Genomic DNA, 18410 nt, shown 5'->3' on the forward strand with positions numbered 1-18410 from the left:
ACCGACATATTCATATACAACTATAGGCTCAAGAAGTAACATACACTGGGAGAAGAAAAGCCCATACATGAGTTTGAAACGTGCTTTGTGAAGCCTGCCGTATGCACTCGCGTAGTCCCAGCAATGACCAATGTTGGCATACTGACAGACAGTGTTGGCTATCCACTCTTATAACAACATCATGAAACTGGATTTTAATGTTTTCGCAAGCTACGACAGGCTCGATGAAGTGCTTCGCAGATCGTGACACCTTATCTTACGCAAATTCGCCGCAATGTTTTATTTAACTTTCAGAAGAGCCCCCTCCCCTCGAGCCAAACGTCATAATTCTGATACATCCCTCAGGTGGACATAACAGGGACCAAAAGAATCAACTGTAAAATAGAGAACAAAAGAAAAAAACAGACAAAACTCACTTCGAATAGAGGTGCCCATGCGAAGAACATAGGTACACAGCCAACATGGCGCGTCGGGGGCGGCGAGGATGAACGGCGCTTCCAAGTGTCCTGCTTTCTTTTTTTAACCGTTGTTAATTATATTTATCTCATTTTTATGTTGTATTCATCCCGTAAGACACATGTGTTCTACTTCCCGGACGCATGACACATGCGAGCGGTATACGAACTCAAAAGCTGCTCATTCCGGCGCGCCGTCCGCATTTGAAAAAATTCGACAAACAAAATAAACGAGAATATATATGTATGTATATATATATTTATATCACGGTGGTCTAGTGGTTATGGCGCTCGATTGCTGAACCGAACGTCGCGGGATCGAATCCCGGCGGCGGCTGCATTTTCGATGGAAGAGAAAATGTTTGAGGCCCGTGTACTTAGATTTAGGTGCACGTTAAAGAACCCCAGGTTGTCGAAAGCCCTCCACTACGGTATCTCTCATAATCTTATCGTGGTTTTGGGACTGTAAACCCTATATATATATATATATATATATATATATATATATATATATATATATCTATATATATATTATATATATATCACATTGCTCCCTCCTAACGGTTTTCTTTCTCCACGCTGCGAATCGGAATTTCATCCACGTGCTTAGCACCGCAACGCTTCAGTTGTTACGGGCAACAACGACGGTCACGCGTTGATATCCAGGCAACAATGAAATGTGGCAATGTGAAATGGCAAGTGACCTCGATAAAATATCAGATCGCCACATCATAAACGGCTGATCGGCGACAAGCCCGCGATCGAGAGAGCACAAGTTATTCGTAAACGGCGCGTATACAAATAGTCTTGTGACCGGCGCATCTTCGAGGGCCGCTTTTCTGTACGCTCGCCGGCGCCGGGCTTTCTTTTTTTTAGGGGCGAAGCTCCTTAAAGCGGCACCCGTTCGTCCCTCGTAGTGCGAAACCAGTCGTAACGCTAGTACCAGATCTTGACCTCTAAGGTGGTGCCGGTGGGAGATTTCTCCTGTGCGTTGTTGAACAATAAAAAATTCGCAGCGTGCGCGTTAACTAAAAGCCGAATTCTTCTGTCTCTCATTCCCATTAGCAGCCATTGTTTACCTCCAAGGTAGTGCCTGGTGAGATTTCTCCTGTGCGTGATTAAACAATAAAAATTTTGTTCAAAACGCCGTTGATTGATGAAATAAACCAACGAAAGGCGCCAGATGTTTTCTAAAAGCAAAACGAAAGAACGCCAGATGTTTCTAAAGCAAGACGAAAAGACGCCAGATGTTTTCTAAAGCAATGGTTTTCTAAACAATGAAAATTCACAGCGTACATGTAAAATTAAAGTGAGCTGCAAGTCGTCATAACTCTCATCGAACCTTTAGTATAAACGCGCCCGATCTCACGTCGGTGATGATGATTTGGGCAGAATTCATGGAAGATTCACGGTTTACCGATGAACCTCCGCAGCTTCGCCCACTCATCATCATTCACTCCGTGGATATGCTGTGATTTTTTTTTTTTTTTTGCTTAATATAGATGACGACGAAACGTGATGACGAGACGGAGAAACCGAGAGAGATCAAAGTGCCTTAAAGGTATGTCGCCACCTCTTTAGAAATCTTTTTTTTACATGGTGTTATCCTAAGTAGATTGCTTTGTGTCTTCCTTCGGAAGGGCTGTTTCAAAATAAGCTTTAAGTGTGTTATGTAGAGAACAAAATGCACCGACGATTACGATACAGCCTAATGTGAATTCTGAGTGCAGCTTCATGCTGGGGTAACGCCAACTGTGCTCGAAGTTTTGGCTATTCGCAGTTGTAGCAATGCAACATTCGTTACATATTGCCTCAGAAACTGCTTGCGCTGGAGTGCCACGCACACCACTCTGTACGTACATTGCAGGCGTCGCGAACCAAGCGAAACACCGACAACCCCGTTACGACAAGCGAAGCCAGCCACTTGTGTTCGTCCTGAACTAGCGCTTGTATTCGTCCTGTGCTTCTTCTTTGTCCTCGTTTGTTTCCGCGCTATGCTTCAAGCCAGCTGCAGTGCACGTGCCAGCCCTGCATGCGCACGAGCTCCTACCGAGGGGCCAGCGCGTGTGACGGAGGAACAAAGCGAGGCTAGAGGCCAGTGGCTCGTGATATCGACAGACTCCGCGTTCGCTCTCTTTCGTCTTCGTTCGCTCCATCGGTTACGCCACCGACGCCAACGGCGACGCCGCTCAACGCAGGAACCAGCGCCCAAGAGCTGCGCTCTAAAATTGAAACTAATTAAGATTTAATTACGAATTTCGCGCCAAATATGCCCATCACGTTAGCAGTCATAACTGCTGTTCCCACCGCACGATAAGAAAATGACTTGGCAGCACTGTAGGTGAATACATAGGCTGTGCAATGAACCGGCATCTGAACCGGCAGGCAATGAACCGGCAGGGGAGGAGGAGAGGGAGGGAGAGGAGAGGCCTGCTGCCGGCACGAGACGAGCCGAGCATGCGCAGTGGGGGTGTGGACGGCGCCGCCGACGCCGCAGGTGCGACTAAGAAATGCTCCGCATTTAAAATAACGTCACTTTAAAGGGTGGCGGCATACACAAAAGGAAGAACCCGACGTGGAGACGTCAACATGTAACGCGTTCGTAGACCTAAAAGAAAGAAAGCCTTCTTAGAAGCCTTGAAAAGGCACGTTCAAGCGATCGCACGTTTTCAACTTATGTACGCGTCCTCGCCCTGTACCAAGGGCGCGTCGCGCGGTTTCGCAAGCGCTGTCGGATTAAACGGAAGCCGCCCGGGGCCCTCCCCTTCGTGTGCCAAGTTGGCTTAACACGAAATCCCGGTTTATACGTTTCGTAACGCCAAATTATTAAGTAATGGCCCACGTTCTAGCGTCGCTCCGTGCGTTCTCGTCTGAACACTTATTCAGAAAATCAAACAAAACGTACGAACTCAAGTGGAAGCTCCCACAAAAGCGTGCATTTTTGAATTTCTACACCACTGCATTTATTTTTCTTTACCTGAGTTGTTGGATGCTACTGAGCTAACAAGCAAATAATTATACAAAAAAGAAGCCCAAAAAAAGCGGCGTGACCTTCGCGAAGAAGCCTAAAAGAAGCGGAAATTTAATTAATTTTCCCAATTTTGAAACTATTTTTAATTATAATAAAAAATGCCACTCAAATACGAAGGGGAGTTGAAAAAATCACTTTTATTATTTTGTACAGCGAAAACATGCGCAGCCATGAACGAAAGCACATATTTACTTTTTAACATTGTCTCCAGGGTAGTCACCATTCGGTTGAATGCACGTTTGCCAGTGCATGATTAACGTTACTCTCTGATTCCCCCAACGTATGTTTGACTTCAACACTTAACTACTAAAAGTCATCAACAAATGCGGTATTGGTGAACGTGATGATAGCTAAAATAACTATATTTGCTGGAAAAATGCAAATAAACCCAAAAGCGCGACAAGCGACTGGAATATTCTACAAGCGACTCAGCAAAAAAAAAAAAAAAAAAAGAGCCCAAATCCGCTTGTTATAAGCGGAACTGGCAACTCTGCCTGAGGCGCAGATCTATATCACAATTTTTTCGCAATTTGGAAATTTTTACATGAGTAAACGCACATCTATATCGAAATATGCTCGGACAAAAAATTACTGAATTTTCCCACAAATGCCCCATAGCATTACTGAGGGGTGCATGAACAATGCTAATAAATGCGATGAGAGAGCAGCAATTAAAAAAATAATGACATAACTGACAATAACAAGAGTGACGCAACAGTTATGTGATGAGCAATTTCCAAATAAGGTGCTTAAATAATTAGTCTCTTCAATGACGTAAATGCGGGCGAATGCGATAACAACGCAAACATGTAACCAGCGGTTCATGATGACATGACGATCCATGATGACATAATGACATGATGAACAGCGGTTCATGATTCATGATAACAGTCTGTGTTTCGTAGCGGGCGGCAAACAATACCTAGGAAAATTTAAGATTATTTTGTTATAAGCTTATGCTTCAAACATCAAAAGAGAGGGAGACAACTTCGTTTAGGCAAAATTCCAGACAACATCAAGTGAAGCCTTATTGGCTAAGGCAGGCAGGGGGCAGGTGACTATGGCTATGTTCCAGTTCTTTTTTTATTGCGACGTAGATCTAGACTTGCCCTTAAGGAATAATATTTTGTGTGTATATGTGTTTTAGATGTGCACCGTTCGGCCGGTGATGAAATGAAGTGTCTTGTGGAATTTGTTATCGTGTATCCAGCGGTCATAACTGGTCGTGTCAATGCAGTGAAGGACGGCTTGCAGGAGGTGACGGGAGCGTTCCGGGAATAACCCGTGTAAAAACCCCATTTGGGGTTGACACTATACTGAAAATAAGTAGATAATTGAATAAGTAAATAAATAAATAACCCTTGGAATCTCCATATAAGATGGTACGCATCTGCTTGCATCACTGGAATAGAGCTGTACGGACACGTAGCGCCCAGTGGTAAATGCCACCAATTCCACGATGTGATGACAGCCCGTGTAAGGGCCACTCCTGCTCGAAGCCTCCTAAGCACGGCTTCCCTGGCCCTCTAGTAAGGCACCGTGTGTCTGTCCCAGTTCTGTGCAGCATCGCACACCATCTACTTCGACAGTTTAGAAAACAGCGCGAGCCCGACTCAGTGGAATTACACGGACGACTCAGGATCGTCGGGGATGGAGAATCAGATGCATAGGCGTGGACAGGGTTCTACAATAGAAGAGTGTATGCGCGTGTGTGTGTGGGGGGGGGGGGGGGGGGGGGGGGGGGAGGGGGTTTGAAGTGTCACCGAAGCGTATCCCCATCTCCCTTTGATCGAGTCCGGAGGAACACAAGCTTCGCAACGGATGCAAAAATGAAAATGCACCGATGACGCATGCTGTTCACAACATCCTGCCTTTGGTCCCCGGATTCACTGGGGTAAAGTTGAGAAGTGAACCATTCTTGTAAAGCAACATATCAGGGTCCTCAACCGCCATTATGGTCAAGAACCTACATAGGCAGAACTCTGTACATTAAGCAATAATGCGACAGGTCCGTCTGGGTAAAGATATGGGGCTGACTTGACGCCCCCGTTACATGATCAGGGAAAGTGCCCCACCCCCTGCTCTGTCCTGTGCGCTCGCCTATGGATAGATGTATTGAAGAACAGCTTTTCTAAGGGGGGGGGGGGGGGGCGGAGGTGGGAGTATGGCTCAAACCGGGGAGGAAGTTTGCAAGCTGCGGGGAGTGTCATTGCGTTCGGTATTTGAAAACGTTGGGACAACGTAGACGCGAAACCTTCTCTGTTTATCGGCATTTATTCGGGCCACTAAGACCCTCGAACTTGCCGGTTTGAAGGACTGCACCCGGCCGTGTGGATCGCTTAACAGCCGATGGTGCATCCACCACTGCCGTATGTGTGTGAAGGTTAGCGTGATGTGCCCCGCGCTTCCTTTTTTTTTTTTTTTTTGTCGCCGTGCTGCCGCATGGAGGGAGTTCGACTTCCGCAATCGACCTGCACGAAAGCAGCTTGCTTGCTCGCTATACGACCGCTTTTCATCTTCGCACGTCCGTCGGACGCTCTGAGTGTGACAGGACGTGCGCACAATCGCACGAGCATCGTGCGATTATGCGTAGGAAGCACCGCAGGGTGCATATGTATGCATCTGGGTCGGCTAATTGGTGCGCTTGTTCGATGAACCCCCGCTAAGTGAACGGGCTTTTACGGTATGGCTGGATACGACGTCCTTAGCTTCCTCTGGGTTCATTTCTCTCTAGAGCCGGTTACAACTTCAGAATAATTACAAGCTTCACCCACAGCCATCATTGGCCCACCCAGAGAGAATTTGCATAGGCATCCTTTCCAATCTCGTTTGATCATTTCCGTGACGTCAAACACTTTTGCATGATTCAGACAGTTGGCCTACCTATAAAGACACATTTTCGCGTCGCTGGCTATAAATCGAAAACTTGAACGTCGTGGCAGACTTCAACAGAGATTCTGACATAATTGTTTAGCCATCGATCATATGGTATGATGAACTTTATTCAGGTCCTGAACATCAACCCTTAGGTTAACGCAGGCAGCTCCCACGTCGGCACAGTAACGTTTAACCTTACCGCCGTAACGTGAGCCTTCTGGAAAGCCTCTACGTGATCTAAAAGAGTTCCACTGCGAAGGACCCGTCGCCACCACTCCCTTTCCTTGTCACAGTCTGTGAAAGCCACAGGAGACTGCCAAATCATATATGATCCATAGTAATGATGTCATTACACTTCTCGCAATTGAATTGATTCGTACCTCTCCTTCTGGATATATCTTGGCAGTAAAGTTTGGACTCGGGGAAGTTGTCTGTAAAAATCTGAGAGTCACCGCTAGAGCTCTATTGAGCTTAGCGCGTGGCACCGAGAATTCCCTCCTGTTTATGCAGCAATGCTTCGTGACTTCATTATATGTCAGTAGTCGGTCCCTGTTCTCCTCCTGCATATTATTGGTATCCTGGTCGCGTAGAGCACGGATTGTAAGTCCTCGTGCAGCTGCGTTAGCCATCTCGTTTAAATATTTCAGGTTGGAATAACGAACTGTTATTTTCGATATGCGTGGTATTTACATTAGCACAGAAGAATTGCTTGCCATTAGAAAGGAAACCAGCTTGCACGACTCTCTTACGGAAGTGATTCTGTGAGAGAGTCGTAAGAGGTTTTGTGGGCGTAGCTTGTATTTATGATTAGGTTGTAACGGAACATAGGTATTTATTTGTGTGCCTACGTGTGTGTTTGCCGCTCTTTTGTTCGTGTGTATTTCAGATTTGGCAGCAATGTAATTACAGTAAATAAATTACATTTTGCTCTAATGAGCAACGTAATGAATCACTTTTGTGGGCTGGTAATTCAGTAATGTAATAAATTACTTGAAGCGAGTAATTTTCCTGAAAATTATTCAATACCTTCACAATTGCTTTTAACTAAAATATAGCATGTCCGCTTCTCTTAAAGCAGAAAAAATTCACCAGAAAAGACAAGTTAATCTGAGCGCCACACCTCAAGCGTAGGAATTTGAAAAAATTCGCTGAGATTTAAATGTATATGTGCTGTAAATAAAGCGTACGATTTAGTTCATGAATGATGAATTATTGCTAAAGTGATCTAAGTACTTTTTAAAAGTAATAGTAATGTAATGTTATTACTTTCAGCCAGGTGTATTTTGTAATGTTTTTACTTTTTGGGAGTAATTTTGCCATCTCTGTTGTACTTGTACCTGCTTGTGCGTATTCGTTGATGTGCTTACATGTGCTTGTTTGTGTACGTGTGTTTGCTTGCCTGTGTGCGTTTGTGTTCGCGTGATTATACGTGAATCTGTTTGTGTTTGTAATATCGATAAGTTCGTGTGCACTTGTAGGTGTGTTTATCGCGTGACTGTGCGCGCGCCTGTCGGAGTTTGTGTGCGTGCTTGTGGACTGGTTCGTATGTGCTTATGTTCGCACGTGTTTGAGTTCCAGTGCATCTGTATTTGTGCGCACCTGTGCACGCGTCTGTGTGTGTTTGTATGTGCGTGTGTATGTTTGAGGGGCTGCTTGAAATTTTTGCCTGAAAGTAAACGACGGATCAAGAAGATTACCAGTTTAGTGGCAACGTTCCTTCAAAGCGACATATGTGCCAGAGCAATCAGTACAAATAATAATGAGCAAAACTTCGTTAGTTAATCACACGTTCATTTTTGTTTCTCGTGAAGATAACGTGCACTTCGGACAGTAACTGCCTCGTGAAGCAGGATTCTGCTGTCACCGGTAATTTTCAGAAATTCAGTTAGCGGTCAGAAAAGACAGCACACCCTATATAACAGGGTTCTCAAACACACGGCCCGCACATGGCTGTCTTCGTGCCATACATTTTTTTTTCTTAATAGGTATACGTTCTTGGAGCCTGGAGAGCTCGGGTAAGCTACAAGAGGTGCCTGGACTCCAGCACTTTTTTCAAGAAGCACCCTATACGGTCGCCATGCACTGAAACATAACTGTGGAACAGGAACTCGTATATTTCAGAATCGGCGTCCAAAAGTTTAGTCATTCTGGACATCGGTATCGATATGCTTCTGGAATCCTCAGGACAAAATTCCCTTCAGAAATGACCCATATCTACGATATGGCAAAGGCTCATTTCGAAGTGGCGACGTTATAGCTGGCATTTTGATGAAGGGAACGAAGTACACCGACCAAATTACATTTTGTTCCATTTGTGAAACTACCCCCCCCCCTTCAACTTTGTTGGATTGAATTTCGTGACTGCTGCCTGCTAGCTGAGGTGAGTTTGAGACCCCTACTGTACAGCAAACACGAATGCGTCCGCGAGAGGACTTGTCCAAAAGATGTCACAAGTTCAAACCACCCCTGCCAGCGGCCAAAGCTGCTTTCCACAACCTTCTTAAGTTCCCACGTTTTCATAACAGGACGCGAGGTACTCACACCGCAATTTTCGCCAGCTTCCGCCGTTAAGCGACGATAGGAGCTCGCGTTTGCTGTGCGTACACAAAAGATAAGAACAGGGTTTTCTCGGATACCAAAACAAACGCCTTCAGAGTGAAAAAATAAAAGTTACAAATAAACACGAGCTGAAATGACGTCCTCGAAGACGTGTGCAGCCGGAAACTCGTCTGTCGCAGACAAGCCCCGCACGAGACGGCAAAAAGAGCAAATCCATTAGCCTAAGTGGTGGGCTGTGAGAGAAACGCTCTGTAGCTCTTCGCGATAAGACGGCGCGGTTATCGACAGGCCGTTCAAGAAGATGCGTTCTCGCGTGGATGACACGTGAAGGTTTGTGGATTCATGTCTCGTTATAGTTGCGTGCAGCGCAGTTACACCGTTATGTGCAAATGCATCCAGTACGCTCACTGGCACTCGCTCACTTTCTAAATTGACGTCAGCGCCTTTCGTCACTCAGTGAGGCTCCATAGTTTGAAGTGATGAATACGAGTGAATGTAGTCGTGAGCGTAGAGTTTAACAGCAGTAGACTATATAGAGGGAAGTCTGGCGCTAGTGTCTATGGGAGCTGCAACGCATGACGCGTCAGCCAGCGTGGGAATGATGGGTAGTACACGGATTTGTGGCCCCGTGTGGCCTGAAGCCGCTTTGTTGCAAGACAAAGCTCGCCAGTCCCCCTTCACCACCTTGATGACCCTTTTAGGCTCACCATTTCAAATCAGCTCGCGATGTTTTACAACGAGCCATTCTTTTATCCGAAACAAAAACGAAAACGCAGCGATAAACACAAGTGCGTTGGAAGCCGCAAGCACGAAGACTAGGCAAATCCATGTGCTACCCATCATTCTCACGGCGGGTGAACGATCGTCGCGCCACAGTTCCCTCTAGTAAATATTGTAGGAAGCTCTGTGGCCGTGAGTTACTAAATCAATCTATGGCTTCAGTGTAGCTGGGCCTTGATTCATGCACGCCACTAAAATAGCGCGTCGAATGAGCGTACGGTTGACAACACTGTCAATATGGCTTCACGTAGTGCTGCATCTAACCAGCCGAGGATGAGCTCTGCTTTGTGAAATGTGCTCAATGTTCGACGCTGAAGCAATGTCGGAACAGTACCCTGCGTTTGGGTGTTTGGTGTGCCGGCGCAAACGCGTTAGGTACGAGAGTTGTTTCCTGTGTGATATATGTGCTTGCACTTAAGAGGGACGCTAGACACTTCACACGATTGGCAGATAAACAGGAAACTCGCTCAGACAAAGAAATTTGGTTTCTTTTCCGGGCATTGTGTACTCGCCGCTCAGTTCCACTGACAACGAACCATTCGCTTTCGTTCACAATCTATTCCGTTCTCACTCACCTTTAGATTTACGCTCACGCTCACCACTATACACGCGTCCACTCACGCTCACCGACGATCGCTCGCATTCGTATCATCATTCAGTATCGTTCACAATCTGATCCCCGGGCAGCCACGGTGGCCCAGTATGTTACGTATACGGTGCTCGGCTGACACGAAAGACGCGGGTTCGATTCTGGCCCGGGCGGTCGCATTTCGATAGAGGCGAAACGCTAGAAGCCCACGTACAGTGCGATGTCAATGCACGTTGAAGAGCACGGGGTCGACATTATCTGGATTCTTCCCCTACGGCGTCTTTCATAGCCTGTGTCTCTCGCTCTTTTGAATGTCTGGTTTTGCGCTCTAATCTTCCCCAAAATCTTATAGCCTGAATCGCTTTGGCGCGTTAAACTCCCTAACCTAACTAACCGACAATCGATCACAATTACATTCGGACTTATGATATAACGTCCGCCTACAGACATTCGTGCTCACATTAATGTGTGCATGCATGTGTGTGTCAGGGGGGGAGGGAGGTGAAACCCTAATGTAACATCGAAAATCCTCCTGAGTATACAGACTTGTGCTCAAGAGATACCAAAAGACACGTTCAGATATACGTGAGGTTCGTCCCAGGTACAACCGTACGCTTTGCTGCGTTATATATCTCACGCTGCAACTTCGTTCTGTTATATATATATATATATATATATATATATATATATATATATATATATATATATATATATATATATATATATATGAGAGAGAGACAGAGAGACAGAGAAAGAGGACAAGTGGACTTAACCCGGTCATACGTACGGTTGTGTTTTGATTGTATACGAAGCGACGCCACACGACCACCTATTTCCTCTTATCCCGCAGTGTATAGTGACCGTGCCCTGCGCCGATATCAGCTTCCGATTGTTGTCGAACACGCTTTCTCGATTACGCCGCCTTCACCGCGTCAGCGGCTGTTATCTCCGCGGGCCGGATATCGGCTCGAGATGAAAACAGAAACAAGATCGACGTCTCCGAGAAATCGCAACCAAGAGGGTCAACGGTAGAGCGGAAGCCTTGGTCAAACTAAGAGGACATCGTAACATCCGGTCGTCGTGCGCGTGTGACGTCACCATGCGCCATCCGGGAACTAATGTTTAAACTCAGGAGAGGGAAAGATTGTCGTGCATTCGTTTTGCAGCATGAAACTACAAACGAAACGCGTGATGATTTCTCAAGAATAAGGCTTCCCAGTTGGCGAGAAGTTCGCCCTAGTCCGGGACTCGAACCCGGGATTAACGCCTTTCCGAAATGGTCGCTCTACCATTTGAGCTAGTCAGCAGGCAAGCAGATGACTCAGCAAGAGGTCGAATTAGTCGATAACTCGAAGCACGTGAGAATGAGTACGACAAATCAGCATAGAGGTCAGAACCAAGGCAGGCATCATATCAATCATGGATTGACTTGGTCCGCAGGTGGCTTCGAAAGACAGGTTGCCCTTGCCCTACTCCCTTCAAATAGCTCGTTAAATATAGGCTAAATATATGCATTAAGGATAAATACATAATAGAGCTCACACCTCACACTGTGATCCACAGAGAAGGCCCCGGAAGAAAGAAAAGAAAGACGTGCAGCTGATACACACTTTGGAAACAAGATGCCTTCGTGAGTCTCTACCATCTACAGCCTCTAATAGGTTACGGCGATTATTTCTGAACGAAATCAACTAATGCATTTAGTGACACAATGCCAGCCCTAAGAAGCCTTAGCTACTGCTAGCCAGCGTTGGCCCCTGCTATAGCTGAAAATAGCTGAATACTGCTAATATTGCCGAGTGCATGTTTGAAAGACCAAACGAATTTTGGCTGGTGCTTTTAAATTATCTAAATGTTACCCACTGTTGGCTGATTATAGGCAAATATTGGCTAGTGATGTCTGGTGTTGGCTAATGTTGTCAACCTGGTGTTATAAGAGTTACAATGTCTCCATAATACCTGTCTAAGAATTTGTGAAAGAATGGGCTCTGTTACCACCTATTGTAGATGTGGCTGCGCCAATCTCACTGGCGGTAATTTCCTTCTGTTGCCTTTCTCTCTCTCTGTCACAGGTGGCACATTCACCGATGATATAACATTCATCAACGGCCCGAAAACGTCGCTGCAATAACGTAACATAAGCGGAAGTCACTTTTCCATTTTTTACGACCGTCATTACACCCACCACCAATCAACCGGCCGCCCAGGACCTTTCGCCGCAATGGTCGCGGCAATTAAGTTTTAAATACCACGAACGCTTCATCAAAACATCGTGACGACGACAGCGTAAATGAAAGACTCGCCGTGACCCTCTCCGCTGCGTAATCAGTGTTAGTGAAAAATACCACACACAACGGTCGTTTGTATATCTTTTCGAGTGCCGCAAGACGACCGAGTGTTTAAGCTACAACAGTTTTGGAGGGGCGATGGCGATCAGTAGAGATAGTAGCTAGGGTGGAGATAAGGTAAAACGGCACTTATTATCGGCTCCGAGCCATTCAAAGTGCGGCGGCCAGTCGCGGAAAGGTCATGTTTACAGGTAACCCCTGACCTAGGAGAGGACGACCTGACCAGAGGTCAGGGTACAACGCGATAACGGTGCTAGCCGGAATGCGTGAAAAAATGCGTGCGACTGAACAAGGCATGCGTAGCGAGATAAGAGATAGCGCCATTTAAACAACGACAAATTACGTAAACCATCGAAACAAATGCGAATGGCAATGACCACTTCAAGCGCAAGGTCAAATGTATACCGATGCTTTATCTGCGACATGAATTCCGTGATGACTGTATAGGTCGTTCTGCTTTCAGGAATGTCCACGAGCCCGGCACAATTATTTTAAAGCGAAGCTCGTTTCGTGAGCCCTGTCGGCATTTTGATAAGCTCGGCTGGTGTTATCTCGGCGAACAGCCCACCAAAGGACAGCGAATGTAGAAGAATTCGGGTGAGATACATCGAACCATGCTTAGCTCAGCCGCTTGATTGTTATAATCGGGCTCGACTCAGCACCTGAAGATTGCATGCCGAAGTATGGGGGATCACAGCCTTCCAGCGGGAGAAGCAAATTTGTATGTGTATTTTTGAATCGATAATTATTATGCCTAAGGGCAGACTTTCGAAAATAAAAAAAAGAGCGTCAAAGACAGTCTCTATAGACGATTTTACTTAAGACGCATGGATGCGGTCACATAATTGGACTGTTAAGCGAATGTTTTCTTACTTCTGTACATCGCGACCTGAAATTAACAAGGTCACGAAACGTCGAATGCACCAACCCAACCGTTTCCGCGCATGTGCGTCGACCGTATAGCACTGTTAGCTTAATTGTTAAAGATACCAAAACATGAGGCTAAAGCCTAATATGGAGGCAACGAAACCCATACGTAAAAGAGTCTCTATATCAGCTGCTGGTCCTTCAACGCACGCCCTGCTGTACTGGATATAACGTTCTTCTGCATAGAACGACGCGAAGGTAGCGTGTACAACCGAGGACCACAGCACAATCGAGGAGTCGGGCGACTGCTTAAACATCGGACCAATCAATATTAGTAATAGAAATCGCGGTAGATGTATAGGTTGTCAGCTGGAGTCAGACAAGAATCGACCGTAACACAATCGCGCCTTCACGGAAAATCTATGAAAAACGGAAGAACTTAATATAAAGCTGAATAGACTTTTACAGTAGGTACTTTCGTAAGAAAGTAGCTTACTGAGTGACTGGCCGAGGTCTGCTGCTGATTACAGCTTTCCGCTATCTCACAAAATAAACAGCGTTTACACCAGGAGTCTAAAAGACGCGGCCCGCGGCTTCACGGAATAAAGTTTTGTGACTTTACTCCGATTACTTTCTCGCCTGTTGCAATTAATAACGCTTTGTTTCGGTATGCTATATACAGAGACGGCACATCATCTTTTTTTTTTTCGTGAGGCACCCCATGCTGTCATGTTGAAACATCACCGTGGAACGAAAACTCTATATATTCAGAATCGGCGTCCAGATTTTAATCATAGTGAAAATCAGTATCTATATGTATTTCGAAAGCTGACATCGAATACCCTTCAGAAATGACCCACATAGAGGATATAGGAAAGGCGTTCTTCGAAATGGCACCGTTAGGCTTCATTTCGTTCTAGTTCTCTTTTCCCACCCTTCCCCCTGCTCTTACCATCTTCACTGTCCCGACCCTTGTGGGACTAAATTTCGTGACTGCGGCCCGCTAGCTGAGGTAAGTCTGAGACCTCTGGTTTACACAAACTTGTGGATTTAATACTGCCTCAACTTCGGCTGCAACCAATAAACCAGCACTTAATTGTAAACATCTTCGATAGAAGTCTGTCTGGCTGGCTATAGAATATCCTCGAGCTAAACTTCTCCAGAAAAAGTTTCAGCTCCTTGAGGAAGAGTCGGAATCGGACCTGAAACTTCGGCACTACCTTAAGCTTTGGCTGGTGTTAAACTATAGCGCCAACCAAATCACCGACATTATAGGACAACCAGGGGTAGCCGACATCCTAGGTGACATTAAGAAGAAGAGGTGGTCCTGGGTACGTCACGTAACGCGAAGGACAGGTAACCGATGGTTGGTTAGGGCGACGGAATAGATACAAGGGATGGAACATCCCTGTCAGTGAACGGCAGGGGATTATAGGGAGTGACGAAACTGAAGAGTTCACAGGCACAAAAAATGGAAACAGCTCGCACAAGATAGGATAAAGTGGAGATCATTAAAAGAGGGCTTCATCTGACAGTGGTCATAATATTGGCTGAAAATGATGATGATGGTGAGGTTATAGTCTCCAGAAGGAAGCCAGCACACAAACACGGACGCCCCACTTTAAATCGATTTCAAGTTGAGAAAGTCGTTAGGGGTTTATTGTACGGATGCAGGTATACAAGCAGCGCGGCGCAAGTACCGAACCGAAAGTGAAACACAAGCACCATACTACACCTTTCGGAAAAGACTCACTCACCCAAATGGCAGGCGATGGAGCTCAGGCTCTTAACTTTCCAGTCTTCAAAAAAAGAAGAAAAGATGGCAGGCTGTACGTTTTCCTAAATATGTATCTCGTAGGTTTAGCTCGAGGAAACCGCAGCAGTGACCATGTCCCAGGATTGAGTAAGCGCGACCACGCCGACGGCGAACACAGGCGTACTCCACCAACGCACAACAGCGAAGCTGGTATACCGGTTACACTAGGGCCGGCAGCAGCTCAGCCAATCACAGCACAGGAGGAGCAGCTCCGGCTGCAACGGTTGCGCGCGCACGTCAGCGGCACATCGACGACTGTGTGTGCATAGGAGCACGACGCATGCCCTCACTACCCTACAACAAGGTCACGTGACTCCTGTACACGTGCCCGCGTCACGTCTTATCCCTCCTCTCCCACCGAACCTCCTCTCCCGCCACCTTTCGCCACAACCAATCGGTGTTTGCTTTCCACTTGGCCTCAGGAAGCAAGAGTTGACGCCTTTGTGGCCGCGGTTCAACAAAAACAAACGACCATCTACAACAGCAAAAAAGAAAGGATCAAACGTAAAGACTAGCGGTGTCTTTCTGTAAGTAACTTGACAGCCAGACGACAAAAGAAAAAAAATCAAACGAAGCAACAAAAGGACGACGAGCCCTGCTGTCTTCTGAAACTCAGTTGCCAGCCAGACGACAGACATGCGTCGTCTGCAACTCGCTTCACCAATCCCCCCTTTTTTTCCACAGTTCAAGTACGTCTACGAATAGTCTTCTTGTAGACGTCCGCTAGTAGTCTTCTTGTGGCCGTCTGCTAGTAACTGTATCTCGTTTTTTTCACGTTTAATGTGCGGCTGCTAATATAGTCGTCTTCGTGTAGACGAGTAATAGTTGTATCTTCATTTTCACGCTTGAAGTACGTCTGCTAAAAGTCATCTTCATGCAGACATCTGCTAGCAGTCCTCTCGTAGTCGTCGGCTAGTAGTTGTCTGCTACACTAGACAAAGCATCGGTCGACGCTGTTACTCGCGCGGTAATACTTCACGTACCTATCCATCTGTCTGGTCTGAATGAAAGCAAGGAAGGGCGAGGCTTGCTTCTCGCAAACGTCTTCCCGCTTATCTGCGACCGGCTGAATGAAAGAATATATTAAGAGCTGGAAAGGGCATCCGCTTACGGCTCTTATCTCAATCTGTTTACCGACCTTCTCCTCAGATCTCGCTGAGTGCGAAAAAAAAAGCAACGAGATTTGTGCCAAAGAATGAATGGATACGTAGTGTATTAAAGTAGCTTCGAAAGCTCGCCAGGAACGGCCACGACCAGTTACAGCCTAGGATAGGCAAGTCAGTAATGCACGGAACAGTGATATACGTCACGCATTTAGGCATGCGGATTAACGAACGAAGCGTACAGAGGTACAACGCAGAAGAGACAGGGCTGTAGTTCACGAAACAGTGTCGTCATGCCGATAGGCCTACAATGGTAAAGAGACCATGAGTGAGACTCGACGTTGCGATGCCCACAGGTGCTTTTCATGTAGGTAAGACAAGATGGCTCGGTATACAGTGACGTCACCATATTTGGCCTGTAAAGACACAGTGACCATGGCAAGCCTGCAGAGGTAATACTGTCCATACAGCACCTTCAGGTCGAGGTGAACGAACAATTAAGTTACACGCCAGCCACTGGCGTAGCCAGGGGTCTGCGTTGGGTGGTTCACCTGACCCCCCCCCCCCACCCCACAAGAAAGAAAGAAATTCTGGCTAAGCCCTTACTCCAACATAGAGCACATCCCACCGACGCGACCATTCCACATAATCTGCAACTGACTAGCCTACACAGATCACCACGCATACAATGTGATAAAGGCCATGGCAAACCACACATCTATCCGTTGGACTCATACAAAGGAAGCGCTCCGTTTTAAAAGGTACAACTACAATTAAAGTGTCTTCTTACGAAGCTTTTGCTTCGTAAGAAGTTTTTGACTGGTTGGCTGCCGTAGCCAATCATTCTGTTGTCATGATCGACCAGGGCTTATTCTAAAGAACGACCCTATAACACGGTCAGCGTGCAGTAGAGCAGTCATCATAATCATCATCGTCAAATTACGTCTTGAGCAGTTCTCGGCTGCCAGACACCGGCTAAACTTCAAAGCCCATAGCCTTGCACTCTTCCTCGATGCGTACAGCTCAAACTTCTCTTGTAGCCAGGTGACGTCACTAACTATACTGTGGCGTCAGAAGAGGAGCCGGTGTTCAGCGATGGACGATGGGAGCTCACCGAGTTAAAAACGAGCGACAGTTCAGGAAAAAAAAATCGGGTGGTTAGCAGACATCATCCGACACATTATGCCAAGAGTAGCCAATGCCAGCCAGTGCTGGTTGTATGCAATTATTGACAGCAATAGAGTTCGATTAGAAATTGTCTTTAAAGAAAATTGTACTGTATAAAATGGCTGGAAGCCCAAGAAGGCACTGTCTTTTAATTGTCTGATAATTCGGAGAATGGCACTTTAAATTTAAAGAAATATGGCCAAGAGTTTAGAGACTCGCCGCGTAGCGACAGCACTAAAGGAACATCATCATGACGTAACACTCATGACGTAAGACGCATTTACGTTTCCACCGCGCGCGCGTCGACGTGAACTCTGACGCTGTCGGTGCGCAGCGGAGGAGCGGCGCACAGGGTGACGCGCTTAATTGCTTCAGACAGCGGCGAGTCTCACGCTATGCCGATAGAAAGTCGGTGACGACCGAGGCACACCGTTCTCTAGAATCTCTATACACATTCTTCTAAAGATTGCATACTGATGCTCCGAAAGACTTCTTGTCTGTGTTTATGGAAAAATAAAACAAGAAGTCTGCGGACAACCCAGTCATGGAGATTGAAGACATGGGGGACCCGAGTTCAAATCGAGCCTTAGGTACATTGATGTTCCTTTACTTGCTCAGTACTTCTAGGCATTTCAGTGAACACCATTGGATAGATCGTATTCCTTTGCCTGACCCCTCTCTCGATCGTGAACTTTACTAGCAGTAGACAGCACGAACACCGAGTGACGCTCTTGTCTCTTCCAAGCACTTCCGGTACAGCACTCACTTCCGCTTTTCCGAACATTCAGAAAAAGTCTTCTAACCAATAAAACTTGTAC

General features: G+C 46.3%; 1 protein-coding gene across 2 annotated transcripts in view; it reads right to left on the minus strand.

Annotated features, from left to right (window-relative positions):
• The window catches only part of LOC119400073 (ATP-sensitive inward rectifier potassium channel 12), a 127042-nt gene that overhangs the window by 34783 nt on the left and 73849 nt on the right, over positions 1-18410 (minus strand). The window contains exon 1 of one of the 2 annotated variants that reach the window (XM_037666996.2): positions 15264-15567. The exons of the other annotated variant lie outside the window; for it this stretch is intronic. The gene's annotated coding sequence lies outside the window, so the exon portion shown is untranslated. Of the gene's footprint in view, positions 1-15263; positions 15568-18410 lie in introns of those variants that run through there. 2 annotated transcript variants of the gene reach the window in all.

The sequence above is a fragment of the Rhipicephalus sanguineus genome, chromosome 7 (genome assembly GCF_013339695.2).
Source record: "Rhipicephalus sanguineus isolate Rsan-2018 chromosome 7, BIME_Rsan_1.4, whole genome shotgun sequence".
NCBI lineage: Eukaryota > Metazoa > Arthropoda > Arachnida > Ixodida > Ixodidae > Rhipicephalus > Rhipicephalus sanguineus.